Below are 26139 nucleotides of genomic sequence, written 5' to 3' on the forward strand. Positions count from 1 at the left end.
CCTTAACAAATGACCGCTTCAGAGCTTCAATTATTTCACCTGAGAAATGGGGTTAATGATGCCTGCAAAAGATGCTGCCCTTTATGATATGGATAGTTTGGACAAAAGAAAGTGGGAAAATCCAGATCAGTTGTAAAAAGAATCATCTAAGAGAAATGTCCCTCACATAGAATAATGATGGGAAGCTAATCTAGTTTCTCAGGCTCTAATTTACATGTGACATATAAAATTTGAAGTTTGATATGTGGAAAACCCTAATACCTAGAATTATTTGGGAACTATGAGATAATTATATCTTGCCTATATGTGATTTAGCTGATCTTCAAGTACCCTTTGTTTTGTTTTTTTTTTTAAAGAAAGAAACAAGTCATTTCACATAAGTGTCTGTTATGGAGCAGTTATGTTGCTTAAAACCAGAACTCCTAGTGGGGCTGAGACTCCTTAAAGTTGGTTCACAGCAAGATCTCATAGTCTGCACTGCCGCTTATAATTTGAAAGAGTTGATTATAGTTAAAACTTTGTTTCTGGGAAGAACTGATTGGAGGGAAAGTATTGCTGTTTGACAGAGCTGATTGCAGGGGAAAGGTTCTGCTTTACTTTCTACTATACCACTATCTACCACCAGTAAAAAACATCTGAGTTCAAACAAAGGAACAGACCTCAAAAAAGCTCTATAGTACCTTGGTTGAGGATTCACTTTTACTGAGAGATTAACATTGCTTTGGCAGCCCAGATGAGGAGTATTAGGCAACAAAGAAATCCATACATTAGAAGAATGAAAAGACCCAAAGGAGAAGCAGCTCTGTTCATCAATGAACTGTTGTGAACAGACTCCTTCTAAAAGTAATAATGAATATCATGACACAACTTCCAAAATTGGTGTGTGTGTTTGTGTGTGTGTGTTATCATGGCACAACTTCCAAAATTGGTGTGTGTTTGTGTGTGTGTGTGTGTGTGTGTGTGTGTGTGTGTCTGTGTGTGTGTGTGTGTGTGTGTGTACATTGATAGAAGAGTGTGTGGGTGATAATGGGTGGATAGTCTGTTTTAATTTGCCTTCTCTTCTAAATACTTCAAAATTGCTAAATGAGAGGCATACTAGTTGTAGTTCAGGAGTGTAAACTACAAAAATGTACCCCACCCTCTTTCTCAGAGTTACTTCCCTGGACACAGTAGGAATGTGACAATATAGAGAGAAGAGTAGAGGTTGGGTTCTATGCCAACTCCATATCTGGGCTATGGTTGTATCAGTGATCTTCTGGGCTGTTTATGTGTTTGTGTTTATATAAACACTTTTGGGGGCACACTTCCTCCCTGAGCTATAGTCATGGGAGTTTGGCACAAAAGAGGATAGGAACTTAGCACTCTATCTTCATCACTGCTCTGAAGAATGGATTGTGGGCAGTGTAGAGCAGTAGTTGACTTTCTAATCAAAGGACCTAGGGTCAAATTGGACATCTGAAGCTTGTTACCACTGTGATCTTGGGCAAATCATTGTACCTATACCAGCCTTAGTTTATTCATCCATAAAATGATATACTTGTGTTAGATGATATCTGACCTTTCTAGCTCTAAATCTATGATCTTCCTGGTCCAACTATATTTCTTTTCCCAATCCCCTTGAATTCATACCTGCATTTAACCCAGGTGTTATGATTCCTATTCATAGTCTTGACATCAGGTTTCTATTATTTCCTTGAAAAAATTTGTGAGCTATAGAGCTTGTGGTTTTGTGTTTTTCATGGAGTCTCCTATATAATATATTTTGCTAACTGTAATTTATTATATAAATATAAACTACTCTAATTATCTGATATTGCTAATAAAAACAAAACAAAACAGAAATGTGTCATACTCCTTCCATTCCTAGAGTAAAAAATAATCCTTTCCAATTGGCCATCAAAGGAACAGTTCAGCATCCTGCCTGTCCCACCCCCAAATCGTCCATACTAGGATGGCTCTCAGATATTCATCACTCTGCCTCTGTAATCTTTCCACTAGATCTGGTAGGGGTGGGTAGGAGAAAGGAAATTAGATTTATTCTCTTTCGCTCCCCTTCATTCTAGCCCAGTTAAGTGGTCTCCACAATTCAATATGCAGACAGTGCTTAGGATTCCCTGGCTTCATCAGATGGTTGAAAAAATTTTGTGGGAGCTGCAGTAAAAACAAACAGACTGGAGTATGTCAGATTTTGTTAGAGGCTCAGAGAGATGGGCTGTCAGAGCAGACAAACAAGAGGCAGGGGAACTGGGAATTCACACCAACAGATTTGATGTAAGTGCCAGTCTGGAGTTGGCCATGATGGCCTCTTCCCCTCCTGCTCAATTGAAGGAAAAACTATGGAAGAGTCACTAAAGCTTATAGAAGTGTATTTATTTAAATTGTCAAGATAAATTAACTTTTAAAGCTCCGATGAGAAGGTCCTATAAGTCTGTATTGTCAATAGGGAGTCATGAATATGCAAGTACATGCAGTCATTGAGTTAGTTGGTTGCAAACATATTTTGAGGCAGCTGTTCACTTAATAATCCCCAAGAAGAAGAAAAAGACTGGTTTACTTTGTCTAATTTGCATGGTTAAAGTAATCACTTTGGAATGGTATTGGAGCAGTTAACTCTACACCCTGAAGCAAAGATAGGGAACATAGTTGAGGAAAAATCTTTAGTCCTAACACATTTAGACCTGGAAGAATTATAGCAAATACCTAGTCTGGGTGTTCTTCACCTTAGTTATTGTTGTTTCATGAACCCTTTTGGAACTCTGGTGAAGCCTCTCTAACTGCTCAAAATAACTTTAAAAAATTAATAAAGAAAATATTAAATTTCACTTAGAACTTATTGAAAATATAGATGTGTGGGGGTGGCTAGGTGGCATAGTGGATAAAGCACTGGCCTTGGAGTCAGGAGTACCTGGGTTCAAATCAGGTCTCAGACACTTAATAATTACCTAGCTGTGTGGCCTTGGGCAAGCCACTTAACTCCATTTGCCTTGCAAAAACCTAAAAAGAAAATATAGATGTCCCTCCCCCCTCTGAAATCCCCTTGGGAACTTGAAGATAAGAATTCCTATCCTAGTCCAATCATCTCATTTTGTAGATGATGGAGCTAAAGTCCAATGAGAGTAGGGGATTTGCTCAAGGTTGGGCAGATGGAAAAGAGGAGAAACTGAATTTCTAACACTATTTCCAGTCAAACTGATTGGTCTGGCTTCAGGCACCTGCTAACTATTCGTCACTGATAACAGGGATCAGTGGCACTCTCAAATGCCTAAAACCCCTCATGAGATTCACTTAACTCTTACATGCCCTTGGAAGAATGACTGTTCTTGAGTGTGATAGTCAACGCTTATTGGTTAACAATTAATGAGAAGAATGAATATTATAGGGTAGGTTTATTCCAGTGGGGATCTAGGTTCACTCTGATCATTCAATCTTGGACAAAAAGATTTATCTCTTATTCAGAATATTTTCTCTAGGGCTATCTAGTCAAAAGGGAGTATATCTCTACTCTGCCCTGAGTCTATCACAATGGACCAAAATTTACCTTAGATTAAATTCATTGTAAGATTCTTTAGTTGAGGGGTGGCTAGGTGGCACAGTGGATAGAGTACTGGCCCTGGAGTCAGGAGTACCTGAGTTCAAATCCAGCCCCAGACACTTAATAATTACCTAGCTGTGTGGCCTTAGGCAAGCCACTTAACCCCAATTGCCTTGCAAAAGCTTAAAAAAAATTTAAAAAAAGATTCTCTAGATGAGTAGGACAACACTTGCACTTAGATAAGATGATCTAGGTGAAGCAAATTTTGGGCCCCAGTACAGAAATTTCCTTACAAAGGAAATAACTCTGGATCTCCCAATAATTAATTATTTAATAATCATTTCTCTTACTAGTACTGTGCCTTATTCATAATAGACGGTTAATAAACATTGGGCAAAGGAAGCATAAGAGATTAAGTTTCTATTTTGGAAAGCCTCTACTTCTTAACTTTCTTCTCAATGGTGAAATCTGTCTGGTTAAACAGCAGTCTGAGTAAATGGTGATGTTTGTCCTTCATTTTTTTTTAAAAAGAAGAACAGTACATCAGGGAGGTGATGTCATGACAAGCACGTGAATTGGATTTGAGTGAGGAGGGGTGTGCTAAGTCACCAGCCTCATTTTCTCCTCCAGAGCCATGAATCAGGACAACAGGATATGGCAGGGGATGTGAGATAATCAGGGATAGGTGCTTGCCCAAGGTCACTTAGCTAGTAAGAGTCAGGTGTCTGAGGTGGGATTTGAACTCCTGTCCTGACTTCCAGGCCAGTGCTATTGTGCTACTGTGCCACTTAGCTGCCCTAGGTAAATGATAGACAAGACAGCAAGACCAAAATGTTTTGGTACACTTCAGAATTTATAGATTGTCAAGTCCATCAAATACAAAGTCAAAAACAAAAGAAAACTTTATAATACAGAACATTAGATCTAGAAGAAACTTTGGAACATAGAACACACAATTTCAGAATTGAAAGGAAACTTTGAAGAGTAAAAACCCCAGAGGTGTTGAAAACTCATAAAACTGGACAGTTAGGTGGCCCAGTGGATAGTGCATTAACCCTGGAGTCAGGAGGACATGAGTTCAAATCCAGCTTTGGACACTTAATAATTGCCTAGCTATGTGACCTTAGGCAAGACACTTAACTCCATTGCCTTGCAAAAACAAAAACTTTAAAAAAAAAACATAAAAAAGAAAACATAAAACCGAGGAGTGATATGTATAAATGATTCATTCCAGTTCACAAAGCAAAACTAAAATGAAATCCTAGGGCTCGATACTTCCAGTACAGGGACTCTTCCTCCTGTCCCTTATGGTATAAAGGAGTAGTCCTTTAGCGGTAATATAAATTTACATCTGGAAGAAATCCTAGTCAATAATGAATCCAATCTCCTTCTTTCGCTCTTTATTCTCTGACCATCTTCTTTCTAGCTATCTTGCAACTGGGACCAAAATCCATGTCCTGGAGGTTTTTCCTTTTCATCTCTGGAACTTCTGTCCTAGGTTTTGCTATCCTAATGAAAGAATACTTCCCTTAACACACTTTTTCAGGCAAGTATAGCTGTTTTGTTTGTTCCTTATTCTCTCACCCTCAACTTGCCAGCTACTGCATGTGTATTCTTAGCCTCTCTGGTCCTTCCCATTCTGTAATCATGATCAAATCAATTCTGAGATTATTGCATGAAGGGATGAATTTTTCTATGGTCCTACATACTATTCCCACAACTTTCCCTACCAAAGTGTCCTTTCCTGGCTACTCTTTTTTCATGCATGTTTTCTTTCCCTGTTAGAATGTAAACTAATTAAGGAACAAGGCTGGGTTTTTTCATATTTATATTTCTATCAGAGCTTAGCTTACAGTAAGGATTCAATGATATTTTTTCATTCATTCATTTTTTCATTTATTTTACAATTGGGGAAACAAAGGCCCAGAAGGCAGTACAACTTGCCCCAGTAATTCAGTGGAATTTATTTCTCCTTGCAATATTTGTCCAGAAGAGAAATAAATTAATCTCCTTCTTATGGTCCTCCTGGTTCTTTGGCAGAAGAAAGCATACTACAGGCCGATAATGTACGCTCTGTTCCCTGAAATATTGGTGAGCCATATGCTGTAAAAATCAGACTCCCTCAGGACCACACATTCAGAATTCAACCCTAGAAGTTATAAACAACCCATATCACCTCCTTTTTTTAGCTTCCAAGAGGGTTAATCCCCTGTCTAGTGCTTTATCAGTCTTCTGAAGAAAAGGCAGAGAAACCTGCCAATCTGAACAGAGTACAGGGAAGGACAGAGTACAGAGGAGGAGAAAATCACATTATTCTAACACTGTAATTCACCAAACATCTCAGGCAGTAAAATTCTAATGCTGTCCCTGATTCTTTTATTGAAATGAGAATAGAAATTGATGCAACATCAATCCATTCTTATTGCAGTGTTAAGATTCTCCTAAAATACTGCCTAGTGTTCCAACTCTGGGGAAATACTCAATGAACCTATTCATAGCCTCCCCACCAACAATCTTAGACTGCCCAGGATTCTAAGAGCCACTAACCCATAATGCTGAAAGAAATTAGTATCCTGCCTCTTTCCCCCCTCCTCCCCCATCTCTATCACCCCTATCTGAAGCTGAAAATCAGAGAACTTGTAATATTTCTGTTCTTTTAAACTACCTGTGAAAATTAAATTGTCTGATCACTCCCACTCTCCCAAGTCAATCAGAGTACAAACAAGTTCTGGAACAATGCATTGCCTTTTGATCCCAAATAGGCTTTGTTCCTTTTTTGAATGAAAACTAGGATACAGGCTCATAATTCATCTGGCAGTTGCAGTATGAAAGACAGGTAGGAAGCCTACCTTTGTGAAAAAATGCTGCCTGTGAAATCAAAGGAGCTGGATTCAAATTCTGGCTCTACCATCTACCACCTCTGTTACCTTGGGCAACTGACTAAACTTCCATGGCCTTCCATTTCTTCATCTGTAAAATATTCATCTGCAGAAGATGACCTCTAAAGTACCATTCATTTCCTAGAGCTCTTAACAATACAAAGTAATATAAATATTATTATTATTTGAAAAAGAGGTAAGATAGAAATGGTACTCATTCTGAAATGAGAGCACCTTGACTTGAATCCCATCTTTGATGTAACATCTGTGACGTTTGGCAAGAAACTTAACATGGGCCTCAGTTTCTTATGTAAAGGAATCTGCAGTGATAAATTTCAGGGAAAACTCTAGGAACTCTAGATGGGAAAAAAGTTCTTCAATATTTCAATGTATTTGGTTTCTTTTTTATAACTCTATGATTTTATTGTATACTATATTTAAAACATTATTCTAATAATGAATTCATAAGCTTCATCAGACAGCCAAAAATACTCATGCTGCAAAAAAAAAATTTAAGAATCCCCAAATTAGATTGCCTCTGAGGTTCCTTCCAGCTCAAGAATCCATAATCCTTTCATCTACCAACTGAGGCAGATAGAGTAAATATCATCATCATCATTGTTATTATGATCATCATATATTATTTTTATTACACATTATTATTATTATTATTATTATTATTATTATTATTATTATTATTATTATTATTATTACAAGTCTCATGTTACTGATAAGGAAACTCAGGATCATGAAAGAGAAGTAATTTGATAAATATCAAACAGCAACAAAAATGGTAGAAAGAAAATGATCATTGATGGGTATCCTGTACTGTTCAGAAAGCATCTAGAGAGCCTTACTATATTCTGAATATGGCATCTTAGTAAGAATCATACCAAATCAAGTCCATATAGGGCAAAGTGAGAGGGAGAAAGAGCTGGAGTCCATATTATATGAGAATGAGAAAAGGAAGCTAATAATACTTAGACTGGAGAATATAGCAGAGAGAGAGAGAGAATTTCAAATACATAATTGAAGGACTGTCAATAGCTAGCATATTTAGAAATGAGATGGGGGGTAGACAGTGATCACAGGGAGACAGATATCAAGATATCAAGATCAGATAATTCCAGAAAAACCTCATTTTTTTTTTTGACAGGGCAGCTGTGTACTTAGATCAGGGGATATGCCATGGATACAGTTTACCTAGAATTTAGCTAAACATTTGACAGACATGGAGATTCATGGGTTAGATGGCAGAACAATTAGGTAGATTCATTCAAAAGAGCAATAATTAATTAATGATTCAGTATCAACTTAGAAAGAGGTTCCTAGTAAAGTACCCCAAGGATCTGTAATTTTTAATATTTTCTCAGTAACTTAGAAACAAGTTACAGTTCTAGAGGTGTAACAAGGGCAAAAGAAATTAAAGAAGCTGTACAAAAGGAAGGCCAAAAAAGGTAGCTATGTCAAGAAAAGGGAGGGTTAGGGTAGCTTTTACCCTCATTCTCATCACATTGTTGATTCATATTTGAACTTGGAATCTTGCTGAAATGCAGATATTTTTAAAGCTGTTTTCTATTCATTCCTCCCACATGTTATTTTTTGATGTTGATTTTTTTGAACCCATGTGTAAAAATTTATTGCTACTAAATTTCATTTTATCAGATTAGGATCAGAATGTAAATTCATCAAGTTTATTTTGAATCTTGACTCTATCATGCCCTCTGTAAGCTAGAGACACCTTGAGTGGGATAGTGTGAAGAACATGGGGTCTGGAGTTAGGAAGACCTGAGTTCAAATTCATACTCAAACAGTTAACTGTCTGTGTGACCTAAACAAGTCACTTACCTATACTGCCTCAGTATCCTTAGCTGTAAAACGAGGCTTATAACAGCCTCTACCTCACAGGGTTGTTGTGAGGATAAAAGAGAAAGTCTATTCATTCCTCTCTGCTTTCTGTCATCTACAAATTTGATAAATATAATTTCTGTGATTTTATCTAAATCATTGCTAAGAATATTTAATAGCTCAGGATTAAGCAGAGATCCTCAATTACTCCACTGGAGACTCCTTCTAGATAGATCTTGAACCATTAGACTATTATTTGGGTTTATCCATTCAGTCTATTCTAAATTTACTAAATTGCATTTTAGTGTAGCCCACATTACTAAATCTTTTCCACAATAGTAAGGTTACTTAACATTGATTTAGAGCTTTAAAGTGTATAAAGTGCTTTTTATAAATATAATCTCATGTTGTCTTTACAAAGTCCCTCAGAGGAAATGATATTATGTCCATTTTACAGATGAAGAAATTGAGGCAGATATAGGTTAAGTGAATTGTTTAGTCACCCAGCTAGGTAAGCATCTGAAGCAGGATATGAACTCAGGTCTTTTTTTTACTCTAGGTTAAGTGCTTTTATCTATCCCACTACCTACCAACCTAAAGATTAAGAGAATTAATCAGAATCTTTGTTAATATTTCCAATTATTATCTATTGGTCTACTAACTGTCAAAAGAAAGAAAATAGCAGTAGTCATGCAAGATTAGTTCTTGATTAAGGCAAGAAGGCTATTTCTAATAAATGTTTCCTTTATGATATTCATCAATTAGCTCATCATTATCATTTTCCCTATCACTAATAACATTAATGACATTGATATATAATAAGAATTATATATTAAAATTATAGTATTATTACTAATTATATATTATACTCATTAATAATAATAATAATACACATTCTTAAATTTTGTCATTGAACTAAAAAAGTTACAGGCTCTAGTTTCTTTTTTTAAAAAAATAACTGGGACAACATTTGCCCTCCTTCAGTTTTTTACTATTCCTCTCCTATCCTTTCTATTCAAAGATCATTGATGATAGCTTAGCAAACACATCTGCCAGTTCCCTAAGGAGCCAAGGATGCAGTTCATTTAGACTCATCAAGGGCAGCCAGGTGCTCTTTAACTATGTTCCTACTTATTGTGGGTATTAGTTTCATATTAGCATATTTGTTCTTTCCAATACAAAAATCATTTTCTTTGTTAGAGAAAACAAATGAAATTTTCATTTTTTCTTGTTGAAATTTTTTCTCTTATGACTCCAAAACTTTATTCTTAAGAGTTTTTCTTCCCTCCTATACTGACTTTCTTTGTAAAAATATGTAGGTCATGGGATCATACCTAGCCTTCCTTCTGAATTCTTTGAAATCTTTTCCCAAATCTAGAGTGTGCATCAGACTGTTTGATTTCTCTTTCCTTCTCTATCACAAATTCTGAAATGAAGTGGTTACTTCCCAGAAAGAGTTAGTCATTTTTCCACCTTGGTAACTGATTCTTACTTTTTCATTATAACCATATTCAGAAAATAAAGAAAATAATTTAACCTTTTTTGAATTTTCTGATCACTCAATTGCCAGTCTTCTTTTTCTAACCACCTTATCCTAAACTACTCTGTATGAATTTATGTATTCTATCTATTTATTCTATCTATACAAACAAGGGTATTTATATACATGTATATATATGAATGTGCATATTACTATGTAGTCATGTGTACATGATGTATGCTCTTTCCCTAATCAAATTTTTGTTGTTATGTTTTTCAGTCCTTTCATTCAAGCTTTACACTTTGTGAACCCATTTGGGATGTTCTTGGCAAATACTGGAGTGGCTTGCAATTTTTCTCACCAGGTCATTTTATAGATGAAGAAACTGAGGGAAACTAAGATAAATGAGTTGTCCAGGGGCATATAGTTAGTGTCTGAGGTCAGATTTGAACTCAGAAGAAGAGTCTTCTTGACTCCAGACCCAGTGCTCTATACATGCGCTAACTAGTGGCTCCATTTCAGCTTACTTTGCATGTACTTATGTTTATTCATTTATTATATTGTATTCTACATGTATATACACATGTGTACATATGTTCATATACATATATTAATATATAGACACACCAAGGAATATTTATGTACACTTGCTTTGTATCTACATGTGACTGCAGTGGTCACTGTTTTATTCTTTGTGTCCAGAATATTGTCTGGCACAGAGGGAATATTAAATGTTTATTGACTAATTTATAGGTTCCTATATCTTTAAATATTAGAATATTAGATATATTAGAATTGATGAAGAAATTACAACCTACTCTGGTTTGGGTGGAGAACTTCAGCAAGTACTTGAATATTTGGAGTCAATCAGTGCTGTTACATTATATCTCTTTTGTAGATATGGGACATTAACTACTCTAAAAGCATCCAATAGAGAGTGACCAGGCTAGTGAGAAATATAAGGATCCATTGAAAGATTCAGGGATGTTTGGTCTAAAGACAAGAGGAGGTTAAAAGATAAAGAATGAAGGCAAGGTGATAGGTGTCTTCGATATGGAAGACCAATTTAGTGTTTATTTCAAACATATCCTATTCTTGGTGACCCTATTTGGGGTTTTCTTGGCAAAGATATTTGAGTGATTTTCTATTTCCTTCTCCAATTTATTTTACAGAAACCAAAGAAAACAGGATGAAGTGACTTGCTCAAGGTCACACAGCTAGGATATATCCGAGGATAAATTTGAACTCTGGAAGACCAATTGAACTTCTTATCCACAGAAGAAAAAACTAGGAATATTAATGTTAAGTGAGGTTCTAGAGAAACAGGTTAGATCTATCTGAAAGTACAAAGTCTTTAAGTAGAAACTAAATGAACATTTGTTGAAGCTGCATCATTTGAACAATTTTATTTCTCTGGGGGCATTGCCCTTAGTCAGTAAGAGATTAATAAATATTTAGTTGAATTGTTTAGATGATTGAATCTGGAGAGCTATTAGATTTTCAGTCTACACATGATTGCAGTCACCTCTATTAAATTATAAGCTCCTTCACAGTGGTCACTATTCTTTGTTTCTAGTATAGTGATTGACACAAAGGGAATACTTAATGTTTATTGACTAATTTATAGGTTCCTATCCTTTAAAAAAAGAAATCATTAAAAAGATAAAAAAACTACTATAAGATTCTGTGACTGAAGAGACAAAGAAAGTATCTGAAAATTCTATGCAGAGCAATCAGAAGTCAAAGAAATGAATCTTTGGGGGACAGATAGATTAACTTCCTCGAAGAGAAGGTCATAGAAAATCCATGGAATTCAAAGGAAAATATGAAGCAGAAGTGCACTATAATTCCAGGACTGGAGGGGAACACCTGGAGTTTGCATGTGGAGAGAGATGTAGAAGGTAAGTCCTAAAATGAACCAGATTAAGGACTGAAACTAAACTTCAGGGAACTGGTATGAACAGCTTGGTAGGTTCAGGATTCAATATAAATATGAATAAAGTGATTAAAAGATGCAGAATTAGATAAATATCCATGCCAAATTCTCATTAAGATCTCCTCTAAATGTGAAGTTAATAACACTCTCAACATTTTCTGAACTTAACACTTTTCACCTCTCTTATGGAGTTGTATTTGAACTTGTATTATGTTAATCTTTTGTATATGCCTTATTCCTCCTGTGAGCTCCGGAGCCAATCTCCTATTCATCAGTGGTGAAGTGGAATGAGCAATGTATTTGGAATCAGAGGACATTTTATCAATATTATTTAATACTTTTGTAAACTTGGACAAATTACTTAACTCTTGGCCTCAGTTGTCATATCTGTAAAATGAGAAGTATAGACTAGATGCCCTCTATGATCCCTTCCAATTCGAAATCTTAATCCTATAATCTCCAATTTGCTACATTTATACATATAAATATAAATCTAGATATCTATATCTGTCTATATGTGATATCTATCTCTATCCATCTATCTATCTATCTATCTATCTATCTATCTATCTATGTCTTGTTTGTACACGATTATTTGCAAGTTGCCCCCCCCTTTACTGTTGACCTCCTTGAGAGCAAGGACTGTTTTGATTTTCTTTGCATCCTGTGCAGCCTTTTGAAAAATGTGTGGCCTTCTCTTTGTGGAATATAATACATTCTAGTTAATTGACTCATGAACTAAATGCTCCATCACTTTGCAGTTTAATGAGCACTGGATTTGGAGTCAAAAGGTTTTGAATAGCTCAGCTATTCATAAACTACATGGAATAAAATAAGTAATCTCACCTCTCTAAGCCTCAGTTTAGTCATTTGTAAAATAGAAATAATAACATGTGTACTATTTACCTTACAGAGACAGTCAAACGATTGAATGAGATTATATGAAGCACTTTGCAAACAGTCAAGTGCTATAAAAATGGATCATTATCATCACCATCATTGTTTGGAGAATTCACGAACAAGCCAATCAAACTCATTTGGGTCTGGATTCCCCTACCTTTGAATAACAAATAGATTCTTTGTGATTTCACATATTCCCATGCTTTTTATATTTTTATAATGATATCCAGGGGAGGTTAAAACATGTAAGAGGAAGACATTCTGCTAAGATTATTTCCAGAGTCCTGCCCTCATTCTCTTCCCTGCTTTTATGCTTTTGAGTGAAGAAGCAATAATTTCCATACATCTATGATTGGGAATAACACTAGTTTCCTGATCTCTCAACTTAGATAAATATGAAGACCTGAACACATACCCCTGCTATTGCTTCTATGCCTGTTGTGTCTAATTTTTCTTGGCATATGAAAAAGTATTGGCAATAAAACAGACTAGACTGCATGGTTAGAAAAGCACTATAATAATTGGAAAAAAATAAAATAGCATTAAAAAAGAAGTGGACTCACTGGAATGGAATCTAGGCTTAAGTTTGTAGCAACCAGGTATGGGTGGAGTAAAGTTCTAAATGACCTGCTAGTAGCTTTGCAATGGAATGATATTACTTGTACCTAGCAGTGGGTTGATGCTGACTTCAGCAAGCAAGGAAATGACATTGTCCATCAGCTAAGCTACATTTGGAGTGAATTTGGTGGTGTGAAAGCTTTGATGTAGCTTGAGTTTCAGCCCATTATCAATAAAGACAAAAGTGAAATAAGGAGAGTGTTTGAGGAATGTTTTCATATCTATTCTTGCTATGTCAGTAAGCATCCATTTAAAAAAAAAACAAGCTAATTGATGACTATTAGTTAAATGGCATTATGGTGGCAATCACTGGGTTAATCAATGACATAAGGGAAATATAAATTGTAATTGATTAATGTTGACAAGAACACACAAGAATGGGAACTCATGCCAATGGTATTAGAAGGATATGCTTCCTCTAGAATCCTAAACAGAGAGAAATATAATTAGTCCTTTGGGCATCCTAACTAGTTAGTGTGAGTGTGTGATAGGACAAGAAACTCTAAAGTGTATAATAGTCATTTCATCAAACTTTTATAATTTATTTTCCACATATATATATATATATATATGTTAGATGTGTATAAAGGTATATATGTAAATGTGTGTATGTGTATATGTGACTATATATGCATATATGTGTGTGTACATGTTACCTCCTCCATCTAGAGATCTAGAGTGAAACCTCTTTGAGAGCAATGATTGTTCATTTTTGTATTTGTCCCAGAACCTAGCATTTTATATGTGTAATAAATGTTTGTTTGATTAAGTGATCAATTGATTTTGGGTCAACCTATTTGTTTTGAAGATCATGGTAAAATAGATGGGAAAATGATGTATGTTCCATATGTATGAATATATTGATGTTTGAACATACTAGGTGTACAAACAGTGGGTGGAATGACCATCCCTTCAAGGGAGTTGGATCTGGAATCAGAAGTCCTTGAAGTTCCTCCCCTGCTATTTTCTCTTTGTGTGTATAGAAAATAGTCTCCTGGAGCCTCAGTTTCTTCATTTACAAAATGGGGATAATATTTGCCCTATAGTCCCTTCTCAGGATTGTTGTTAACAGAGTAGTTTAAAAACCTTAATATCCTATGGAAATTTGAATTTTCCTTGTTATTACCATTGATAAAAATGAAGGACATAAAACTCATCAAGGAAGCCTAGAATTTCAATTTTTTTCTTTGACTAGGTCTTCTAGCAAAAGCACTCCCTATGGATTAACTTATTAAGACTCATCACCCTCAATGGAAAAGGAAAAATAGAACTAGACTCATCCTGTGGGGATCTTCAGTCATAGCAGAAGTGTGATGCTGGAGGAAAGGCTAAAAAAAATTCTGAATGCTCTAACTCCCTGAAAAAAGTTGGTCCATGAAGGAGATCCATGTTTGTTTGTATTTAGACTCTCAGCAGCACTGCTTCCCAAAAGGGTAGGATTTTGTGTCTTTGAAGGGAGGAAGAAGTCAGCAGGAACAAGGATGGATATTTTTTCTGCCTGTATTTGCTTTACAATAGACATTCAGAGACAGGGTGATAGACTGATCAACTGCAGTGAATTGTGACTAGGATTCTATCAATACTGGGAGCCCTTTGCTGCTTATTAGCAGCTCTTTCCAACCTGGTCTTGCTCTTCCAGATCCAACCCCTAAGATTATCCTTCCTCCTCTGAATCTTCCTTGCCCCCTGCTTCAGTTGAATACTTGATTCACAAACCAAAGTCCAGAGACAAAAAGACTGAAGTTAATATCATAAGATTTGGATCAATACAAGAACTCAATGGTCTTCTAACCCACTGCCTTCATTCTACAAACTCTTAAATCTACAATTTGTCAATCAACAAGGTTACAGAATGTGGGAAAGAAGTTTGGATATAGGAAAATGTTATATTATGATGAACTCTAGGTGCCAAACAAAGGGCTTTATAGTTGATGCAGGAGAAAATTGAGAATTTATTGAGGAGGTGGATGACACAGTCAGGCCTATGTTTTAAGAGTATCACTTTGGCACCTGAATGGAGGATAGATTGGAGCAGAGAGAGACATGAGACAGGGAGACTAACCAGAGAGTTACTGCAATAGTCCAGGTAAGAGGAAATAAGGATGCAACCTAAAGCAATGATTGTGAGAGAGAAGGGAGCATACAGAAGAGATGTTATGAAGGTAGAAACAACAAAGTGACAAAGAAATGAATTACTGGCTTTTGAAGAAACTCCCAGCCACAACTCTTTGCAAGTAATAATGATATTAGCACACTATTAGAAATTATTTCCAAGAGCTTAATTTTCTCAGGGGAACTACTCATCCTTAACATTTTTGCATACTCCCTTCATTTGTCTTGCTATATTATGGCAAGGGAAGGCAGAGAGCCCAAATCTCACCCTCTGGTCTCCCTAGAGCATAGCATGGGAGAATCCATTTTCTAATGGAGTTGTAATTAAAAATGGGAATACATACAGATGAGTTTCAGCTGGAGTCAAGTCAGTGATATCTAGTATGAGCCAAACAGGGACACAGTGAGGACAAGTGAGAGATAAAAGGTGTCTATAGCTGAACAAGATGATGTGTATATGGGCCTCTTGGATTCTCTTTCCTGGAATCACTTTATTTCAGATCTAGAAAAGATCCTAGAACCCATCTAGTTCAACCTTTGCCTGAGCATGAATCCTATAATAGTTTCAATCAATCAATAATGGTATATTTAGTACCTACATACTAGGCCCTGGAAAGACAATGACAAAAATGAGCAGATTCTTTCCTCAAGGAGCTTACATGCCAGCAGGTATATAAGATAATATGAAAACCTATAAATAAATGACATATATATGTATTTATATATATACATACATACATATATATGCAAAATATAGACAAAATAAATTCAAGTAATTTGGGGGGTATCAGGAAGATAGCACTAGCAGCTTAGAGAGGAATGGGTGATTAGGAAAAATTTCATTTGAACTGAGTTGTTAAGAAAATTGGTTCCAAGACACACCAGTGAGACAGCTATAAATTTTTGAAATGTTCTTGTATTAAGCTTAAATTGAAGGTAGGGAACAGTTTCTCCCCTCTAGTTCTTCTCCCTAGGGTCAAACAGATCCAAGAGTCTCTTCTTGGTTAGATACTATGGAGTTCCCATTAAGAGAAAGAAAAAAGGATAAACCAGAGCTATCTCTCATTTATGCCAATGTATACTCTGGGAGCAGAGGCCATGAAAGTGTCACCTGTCTCATTTACTTGGAACTGTGGAAGAAAACTGTATGGAGACCCAGACACCAGGGAAAATAGACCCACAACAAGCCAAGTATCCTTAGATTTAACTGTGTGTTGACAGTTTGAAGTTTCTGCCAGAGGCCTTCTCTTCTCTTTGAAATTCTGCCCATTCCAGGGCCCTTGGCCTTTGACAGCTGGTAAAAAGAAACAGTTTGCAATAATTTTCCCATTAATAATAAGACCAGGGCAAGATAAGGGTATGTTCAGAAGAATGGCAGCCCTTAAGAGAAAACCCCAGTCCAACTGTGTTTAGCTACTGCACGCCAGGACTGGTTGCTCACTTACACTTCAGTTAAGGCTACTGGCAGTGTCAGTGGTTTATTAGAAAATGATAAGGTTAGAATGTGTTCTGGAAGACAAAGGAAATTTATTGGGTACCCCAGAACTGTAGCAACTCAGAGCTGGAGCAAGACAGGTAATGGGAAGGCTAAAATTTCCCAATGGGTGACCACCAATAGCACTATGTTAAGGAGTACCATCATTTTCCTGGCCCTCTGACATCTATCCAATTCATTACACACTACATATATTATATAGTTTTCATAGCTTGTATTTCTTTTTTCTTTTTTAAGTAATATACTAGAATCCCCTTTTAATTTGTAAAACATGATATCTCAATAAACAATACTACAGATATATAGAATCTAGATGAAGGTAGCCGACACTACCATTGTCCTCTGCCATAAGCAGATTATATGGGGAGTATAGCATCCACATCTGGTTACTATATTTTAAGAAAGACTTAGTGGAGAATATTTATAAAAGGATATCCAGGATGGAATTAAGGCAGGAAATCATGTCAGGTGAATAAGAAATAGGCATAGTGCCTAGGGGTGTTTAGTTTGGAGACTATAAAACATATTGGATAAAGGGAATAGCATTGATTTCTTCAAATATCTGAAGGTTGATCATGTGGAAGAGGAATTAGAGATTTGTAGTGCTTGACCCTGGAGCACAGAACTAGAAACATTGGAATACCCAGGAGATTTTGCAAAGAGTGAAGATGTCAGATGTTATTCTGGATTTGAAAAACTTCCTCTATCAAACTGTTCAGAAATTCAGCTCTGGAATTTCACTCCTGTACTAATCAAGATCATAATAATAATCATAGTATGTAGTAGATAAGAGGCTGGCCTTGGAACACATTCTAACCTTGGAACCAGGAAGATCTGCTATATGATCCTGGACAAGTCCCTTAATGTTAGTCTTCTATGTTTCTATGTTGCTGCAAACTAGATATACACACCATTTTCCAGTCATCTCCACAGTTACGTTGCCTGCTCTGTGGGCATCATCCTCATTGCCTCTTCTCTACACCCTCTGTAACGTGGACTCTACCCCTGAGATGCTGGACTCTGACAGGCAAACCTTCAGCTTACTTTGCATGACACTAGGTCTCTCCATCATGTCATCTCCACATCATCTATCCTTCCCCATTCTACTTTCTCCATTGTCTGTGCTGTCTTTCTCTAATAGCCAAAAAGTTCCTTGAGGTCAAGGACTTACTTGCTTGTATGTATTTGTATACCAAGCTTTCAGTAGACTTCCTGGCATTTATTATGCTAAATAATATCTATGTCTATAGACATCTAAGACTATAAGTTGAGGGGCAGCTAGGTGGCACAGTGGATAGAGCTCCAGTGCTGGAATCAGGAGAACCTGGGTTCCAGTTCAGTCTCAGACACTTAATAATTGCCTAGTTGTGTGACCTTGGGCAAGTCACTTAACTCCATTGCCTTTAATAAATATTTTTTTAAAAAGACTATAAGTAAGAGAAGGTGTCAACCTGCTTGCCATAGAAAATTCTCTTATATTGAAGTTTCCTTTATTAATTTATTCAGTCCTTGATAATTGTAACACTGACCTATTTTAAAATACATTAAGTTTAAAGCAAATAACTTTAAAAATTTAAATCTCATTTGAATCTCACAATAGTCCTTTTGAGGGAGGTACAGAAGGTCTATTATTATTACTTAACAAATAAGGAAATTAAGACTAAAAAAGATAAAATGACATTTCCAGAATCAAAGAGCTAGTGTTAGAGGCAAGATTTGAACTTAAGTCTCCCTGACTGTATAATACATTATGCAAAACTGCCTTTTGTTCTTTGTAGGCACCTGTCCTCTTCCTAAGCAACTGAAGAATCATGTGTCCCCAGCGATATATCAAGTCCATTCATCCATTAATCAATCAATTAGCATTTATTAAACATTTTTTAATGCATCTGGCACTGTGTTATGCTCTGGGAATTCAAAGACAAAAATAAATTGACAACTACTCTGAAGGAATTCCTTTTTTTCCTCAGGGGAGTCAGTAAGTGCTTAAATAAATAGAAGAGATAGGAAGTAGACATAATTTCATCAGTACCGTGAATTCTCAGATGAATAAATTCTATCAATACAATTCAAAATTTCTCTCAACTTAGAGTCTTAGATGTCTAACCTGCAGCCTGCATGCTGCATGTGACCCTCAAAGCCCATTCACTCAGTCCCTGTTGGGTAATCAGAAAATGAAGGAATGGGTGAGTGCATGTGACATTTCATGAAAATGTTCTATTCATATTATCTCTTTTGGGGAACATTATATTTGTGAGCAACTTTTTTTCTCATTTGAAGCACATTAAAAATAAAAATAGAACAAAACTTTCAGACAAACACCTTGAAAATATTCTTTGCATTGCTACACCTCTACCAAACCAGATACAAGGCTCATGGGTATCCAAAAAAGCATGCTCAGTGTTCTCGTTAAAAATGACAAGTTCTTATTTTTTTTTTTGGTTTAAAAAGTAAATGTAGGGGACTTCTGGGGAAGAGCTAAGTTGGTGACTTGAAGCTAGCAGTCTCCTGGAGATTTTCCCAAAACAGCTTTGAAGGAAGCCTCCAAAAAGATCCTAGAGTGACAGAACCCACCACCAACAACAAAAAAAAAAAAAAAAAAACAGTGAAAAAACTTTTCAGAGATATATCTTGGAGGAACTTCAGATAAAGATCTATCTCTTGGGTTAAAAGGGAGTATAGCCCAGTATAGGTGGGAGAGCTAGGAAGCCACAGTGTAGGTAAGGTCCCAATACAGCTCAGTCAGTAGTGAAGATACAAATTTCAGATCTTAGAGTAAGGTTTCAAATTCTGGGAAACTTGGTGTGGTGTTGAGCTACCCTAGTTTAGGGAGCAATCCAAGAATACCCGAAATGCCAAAATAGAAAGCAAGGACCAGCCCTCCAGCCTCTAGCACAAAAAAACTTGAGACAAGAACAGAGTTCAATTGACAAACTGACTCAAAAAAACAAAAAACACTAACCATTGACAGCTACTATACTGATAGGAGTGATAAAAATACTATCTTCAAAGAGGAAAGTAGTAACAAAATGCCTACATGTGAAACCTCTATGGGGTTGATGAACTGATCCCAATTCCAAAAATATTTCTTGAAAGAGCTCAAAAAAGGATTTTAAAAATGAAATAAGAAAGGAAAAAAGAAAAAAAAGTGGGAAAATGAAAGTCATGCAGAATTATGAAAAATTAACCAAAGAAAATATTTTTAAAAGTAAAATTGACTATTGGAAAACAAAATTAACTGAAGATAAAATTACTAAAAAGGAAACAAAAAAACATAAAAAGACTATAAGTTGAAGAGAAGGTGCCAACCTGCTTGCTATAGAAGATTCTCTTATATTGAAGTTTTCTTTGAATCTAGAATTGGACAATATAAATGAATAACTCTGTGAGACACCAAGATTTCATCAAACAAAATCAAAAGTCTGAAAAATAGAAGAAAATGTAAAGTGTTTCTAAGGAAAAATGACAAACCTAGATACGGGGGGGGGGGCGGCTAGGTGGCGGCTAGGTGGCGTAGTGGATAAAGCACCAGCCTTGGAGTCAGGAGTACCTGGGTTCAAATCCAATCTCAGACACTTAATAATTACCTAGCTGTGTGGCCTTGGGCAAGCTACTTAACCCAATTTGCCTTGCAAAAACCTAAAAAACAAACAAAAAAATAGATACAGGGAAGATAATTTGCAAATTATTGGTCTACCTGAAAGTCAAGATCAGAAAAAGAAAGTGAATAATAGCATGCAGGAAATTATCATGGAAAAATCACCCTAATATCCTAGGATAAGAAGATAGAATTGTCCTTGGAAGAATACTTCAATCACCCCTAGAAAGAGATTTCAAAATAAAACCTCCAAGGAATACTGAAACCAAATTTCAAAATTCTTAGCTGAAGGTGAAAATCCTACAAGCAGTCAAAAACAAACAATTTAAATACCGTGGAGTCACAGTCAGGACTATGCAAGACTTATCAACTTCAACATTAAAGAATTAGATATGATATTCTGAAGGGCAAAGAAATTTGGATTGCAACCACAAATCAACTACCCTGAAAAAATTCAACATAATTTTTAAGGGGGGGAAAAGATAGATTTCAACAAAATAGATAACTTTCAAACTTAACTGAAAAAAAAAGACTAGAACTGAACAGAAAACGATCTTCAAATATAAGACTCAAGAGATGTACAAAAAGGTAACTGGAAGGGGGTGAGGGGAAATGTTAGTTAACTCTTGAGAACTGTATTTCTCTTAAGGTAATTGAAAGGAACATATTTATACAAATGATGTGCATAAATTGTGATGTGACTAAACTTTTAGCTCTTGAGGGTTGTATTTATATTGTGACCATTGGAGGCTTGTTCTTGAAAAGAGGATGGGAATTTAAATTGATTATAATGTAAGGATTCCATGGCTCTTTAGAATTATACTTCTATCAGGACAATTAAAAGGAAAATACTTTGACAGAAGGTGTGGGTACAAGACATAAAAAATTAAAACATGAAAAAAATTATACTGGGAGAAGGCAATAGAAGATAAATAACTTCACATGAGGAGAGACAAAGGAGCTATTTTAATAAAGGGAAAGAAGAAAGAGTGTGAGCCCTAAGTAAATTTTGCTCTCAAGAGATTTGGTTCTAATGGATTTAGCAATTTATCCATTTCCCAAATAGGTTTAGAAATTTATCCTATCCTCAGAGAAGTAGGGGGGAAGAAGGTGAGACTGATAAAAGGGAAAGGAAAAGGAAAAGTAAAGGTAAAGTAAAAGATTTTAAAAAGCAAATTAAAAGGGGAAAGGGAGAAGAAAAGGAAAAAGGTAGAAGGGAGGGCAGATTGAGAGATGCAGCAGTTAGAAGCAAAATGTTGGTGAGACAGGATAAAGGGAAAGGAGAGAGGAAAGTACCAACAGTAGGAAGTACAAGATGGAAAGAAATATAGAATTAGTTATCTTAAATGTGAATGTGAATAGGATAAATTCTCTCATAAGACAGAAGGGAATGGCAGATTAAAAATGAGAATTCTACAATTTTTTTTTACAAGAAACACATCTGAAGCAGAGAGATACACACAGATTAAAGGAAAAAGACTGGAAAAGACAGCATTACACATCAACTGAAGTAAAGAAAATAAGCAGTAGGAGGAGCGATCCTGATCTCAGACAAAACAAAAGCAAAACTATGTCTATTAAAAGGAATAAAGGAGGAATAAGGCATTGTAAAGCTAAGGTTAAGTAAAGGATATATTTGTGAAATTTTGTGAAAATATTCCTTATAATGGCCATCAATTAGGAAAAGATTGAACAAGCTATGGTATATGAGTGTTCTGGAGTACTGTTGTTAGGTAAGAAATAACCTAAAGTGTGCAGAACCAGGAGAATATTATACACACTAATAGCAACATTGTGAGATCATTACCTACAAAGGAAGCAACTTCTCTCAGCAGTTCAGTGATCAAGGACAATCTGGAGAGACCTATTAAGGAAAATGCCATCCACATCCAGAAAAGAAAACAATGGATTCTGAATATAGAGTAAAGCATACTATATTCACTTTTAAAGCTTCTTTCATGTTTTTTTCTTTTCTTTCTCAAGGTTTTTTCCCCGCTTAATTCTAATTCCTCTTTCACAACATGACTAATATGGAAAAATGTTAAACATGATTGTCCATGAACAACCTGTAGCAAATTGTTTACTGCCAGGAGAATAGAGGAAAGGGAAGATGTTAGAAAAATGTGGAACTCAAAAACTTGCAAAAGAATGAATGCTGAAAACTATCTTCACATGTAATTGGAAAATTTTGTAAAAAGCATGAAGTCTTTCATGAATTGATGCAGGGTGAAATGATCAGAACCAAGAGAACATTGAACATGTTAACATTATGATATGATCAGTTATGGATGAAGCTCCTCTTAGAATTTCAGTGATCAAGGACAATCCTAAGAGATCTGTTATAAAAAATGCCACCTACAGCTAGAGAAAAACTATGGAATCTGAATATAGAGCAAAGCATAGTATGTTCACTTTTAAAAATTTTTTGATGTCTTTTCTTTTTTTCTAATGGTTTTTCCCCCCTTAGTTTTAATTTCTTTTTCACAACAGTACTAATATGGAAATACATTAAACACAATAGTACCTCTACAACTTTTACGAGATTCTTCATCACCATAGGAAGCAGAGGGAAGGGAGGGTGGTAGAAAAATGTGAAACTTATAAAACATTCCAAATGGATGAGTATTGAAAACTATCTTTGCATTTAATTGGAAAAATAAAATAGAATATGTTTTTTAAAAAGTAAAATTTTATTATGTATTTTTACATTTAATTATTCTGCTCATGGTAATCTCAGATATATTTTAGTCATTAATAAATATTAAATTTCTTTATGTGGCCCCTGACAAATTTTTTTAGGCCATGTGGTCAAAAGGGCTAAAATGTTGAACATGTCTTAGAGGATTGCCCTAGAATATTGTGAGTTTAAGTGACTAAGCCTAGATTGCATCTCACTATATGTAGCCATATACACAGTGAAAGAAATTATTATTTTCTCTTTCATATTGATACCAAGTATCAAAATTGTGGAAATCCAAGCTTTTTTCCCCTTTGACCAGTCTCTCAAGGACAGGGCTGATGGAAAATCGGATCAACATTCTCCTCATTCTATATATTGATACTTCACCCAACTTCTAATCTAAGATAAAACTCCCTTCTACTCAGGGTTGGATGGAGGATAATTTTTTTGAATAGATTGCCCAAGGTTGGGGAATAACTTAGAAATAAATGACACAAAGTTCATTAGAATAAGTTCAGCCCCTTATTGTGATATTCATTCCCTTATTAATTTTTATCCCATCACAATTGATTGCCATCCTTAAGAATATCTCATTTTCAAGGGTTTCTAAACATGAGCCCATAGCCATAATTATCTTTGATTTAAGAGATAATCCAAATGATTATTCTTTTGTTAATAAGCATGCTGATATTATTAGTAAAATGGTTAATTTAGTCAAAATTATGCCTCTTGAATTCATATATACAGATATGTAAAAATAGAAGTTTTATACACACATATACATACATACATACATATTATACATATGCAAAATGTATAGAAGGTATTTAGAGAGGGGAGAAAGTAACAGTTGAAGAGATCAGGAAATGGGAACCTAAACTTTGTCTTTAAAGGAATTAGGGATTCTATGAGGTCAAGGTGAAACTGAAGTACAGTCCAGATATGGGGGATGCACCACAAAAAGACATAAAAACAGGAGATGAAGCATGATTTGTGAGGAGCAAAACAACAAGTCTTTCAATGCTTTCAGCAATAGACCACCAAAGACCCTTCCTAACTGGGAAATGTACTTCTTTGCCTATTAAATTCCAGGAATGGCTCTCAGTTGGATAGTCTCCAAGATCATATCTTAACTTTTCTCCTAACTCCTCTACATACTTTCTTTTCAATACCTACCTCACACAGAGAAAGGAAGGAGATAGAGTTAGTGAAAAAAATGAATTTCCCCTCAAGGCTAGTGACAGGGATCAAACATTTCTATTATTTGGGAATTTTATATTGAATGAGTTAGTCATTAAACATCTATTAAGTACCTACTGGAGGCCAGACACTGTTAAGCTATGGACATACAAACAAAAGCACTTTAAGGTAGTTTGTACCATCAAGGAGTTCAGTCTAAAGGGGGATAGCAACACATAAAGTGGGAAGGAAAGAAATGGGCCTGTGTTGTTGGAACAAAATGAAGTCCTACAACTCTGTAGGAATGATGAGATGGCTATGATAAGGTACCCTCCTTCAACAAAGGATCTGAGGCTAGTTCTCTAATGTCTATTCTCCACTCTAAAAAAAGGAGGACAGGTCCCCAGAGGAAGGAAGTACTGAGGAAGAATGAGTTTCAGAGTTGATACGATCTTAATTTTTGGAAACAACAGTGAAGTCTAAGAGAACAGAAATGTGGTAAATGAAGTTCCTACTTAATTCTGTACAATGGGTAACATAGTATGTTTTGTTGTTTTTTTTATTATAGGATTACCCACAGTAAAGATACTCACTTCTGATGAATGGCCCGGAATCACTTTGGGTATTTCTTACAACTCTGTCAATGTGTCTCTATCCAGAAAAAAAAGAAGTGAAACTCGTTAATTAATACCAGTAAGTATCCTTACAAATACATGGTTCACAAAGCTCAAAGGCAAGGAAGAAATCCGTATATTTATACTATGAATAAAGCCTAGATTTTTATTATAATTCATTGGAAATGTTGACACCTCCCTCTCCTCTCTCCTTTTTTCTCCTTCTTTCTGTCTCTTTTGCTTTCTCTTTACCTCCTTTCTCTCCTTTATTTTCTTTCTCCTCCCCTCCAAATCACAGTCAGGAACTAGATAGGTTGTTCAGAGTATCTGAGAGCACCCATCCCTCTGCCTGGAATTCTCTTTAGTCCAGAAAGTAAAAGAAAGAGGACAATAAAATGTAAGTCCCAGGTATCTCCTTATTATGTTGCTAGCACTCTGGCCATCATTTTCATCTCCTATTCTTTCCCCTAATTCCAACCAGGGACTGTCCCTGAGTCTCTAGGGTCCAGGAAATATGCCTTTGCGTTATCTGCCCTACAACCAGGTTTTACCTCACTTCCTAGTCACCTCAGTTTCAGTTTCTTTAGCACTTTAAATTTAGAAGTTGGAAATGCTTGCATTCTCTCTCTACTTGCTTAACTTCTTTTCATTTTTTATTTTGGACTAAATAACATCTGAAGTCCTTTCTCTAAGACAGTAGAGTGGCACAGTGGATACAATGTTGATCTTGGAGTCAATCAGATATGATAAGCCTGCCTCAACATTTAGCAACTGCATGACCCTAGGAAAGTGATTTAACCTCCTGCAGTCTTAGTTTCCTAATCTGTAAAAAAAAATGAAATAAAAACAGCACCTATCTTCCTGGGGTTTTGTTAGAAAGAAATGAGATATTTGCAATGTTTTGCAACAAATCATTAGATAAAGGCCAATGATGGCAATGATGATTTTCAGATATAAATCCTATTCACATATCTTATCTCCCAGGTTGGTTGTGAATAGAACACTTTGCAATCCTTAAGGTTTGATGAAAATAATGGTTTATTACTGTTATTACCATTAATCATGATAGAGGAGAGGCTAGAATTATTCAAATGTATTTTGTTAAAGTAATCAGTTTGACTACAGAGCTAGGGAATAGGTTAATAGTGGCAGAGGAGTAGTACTCTCAAAAAGCTAAAGAGTGAACTATGATCAAGGAATAGTCTATTTGTCAGATCTATGGAAAGGGGAGCAGTTTATGACTAAGCAAGAGTTGGAAAACATCACCA

Source organism: Macrotis lagotis, chromosome 8 (assembly GCF_037893015.1).
Source record: "Macrotis lagotis isolate mMagLag1 chromosome 8, bilby.v1.9.chrom.fasta, whole genome shotgun sequence".
Classification (NCBI taxonomy): Eukaryota; Metazoa; Chordata; class Mammalia; order Peramelemorphia; family Peramelidae; genus Macrotis; species Macrotis lagotis.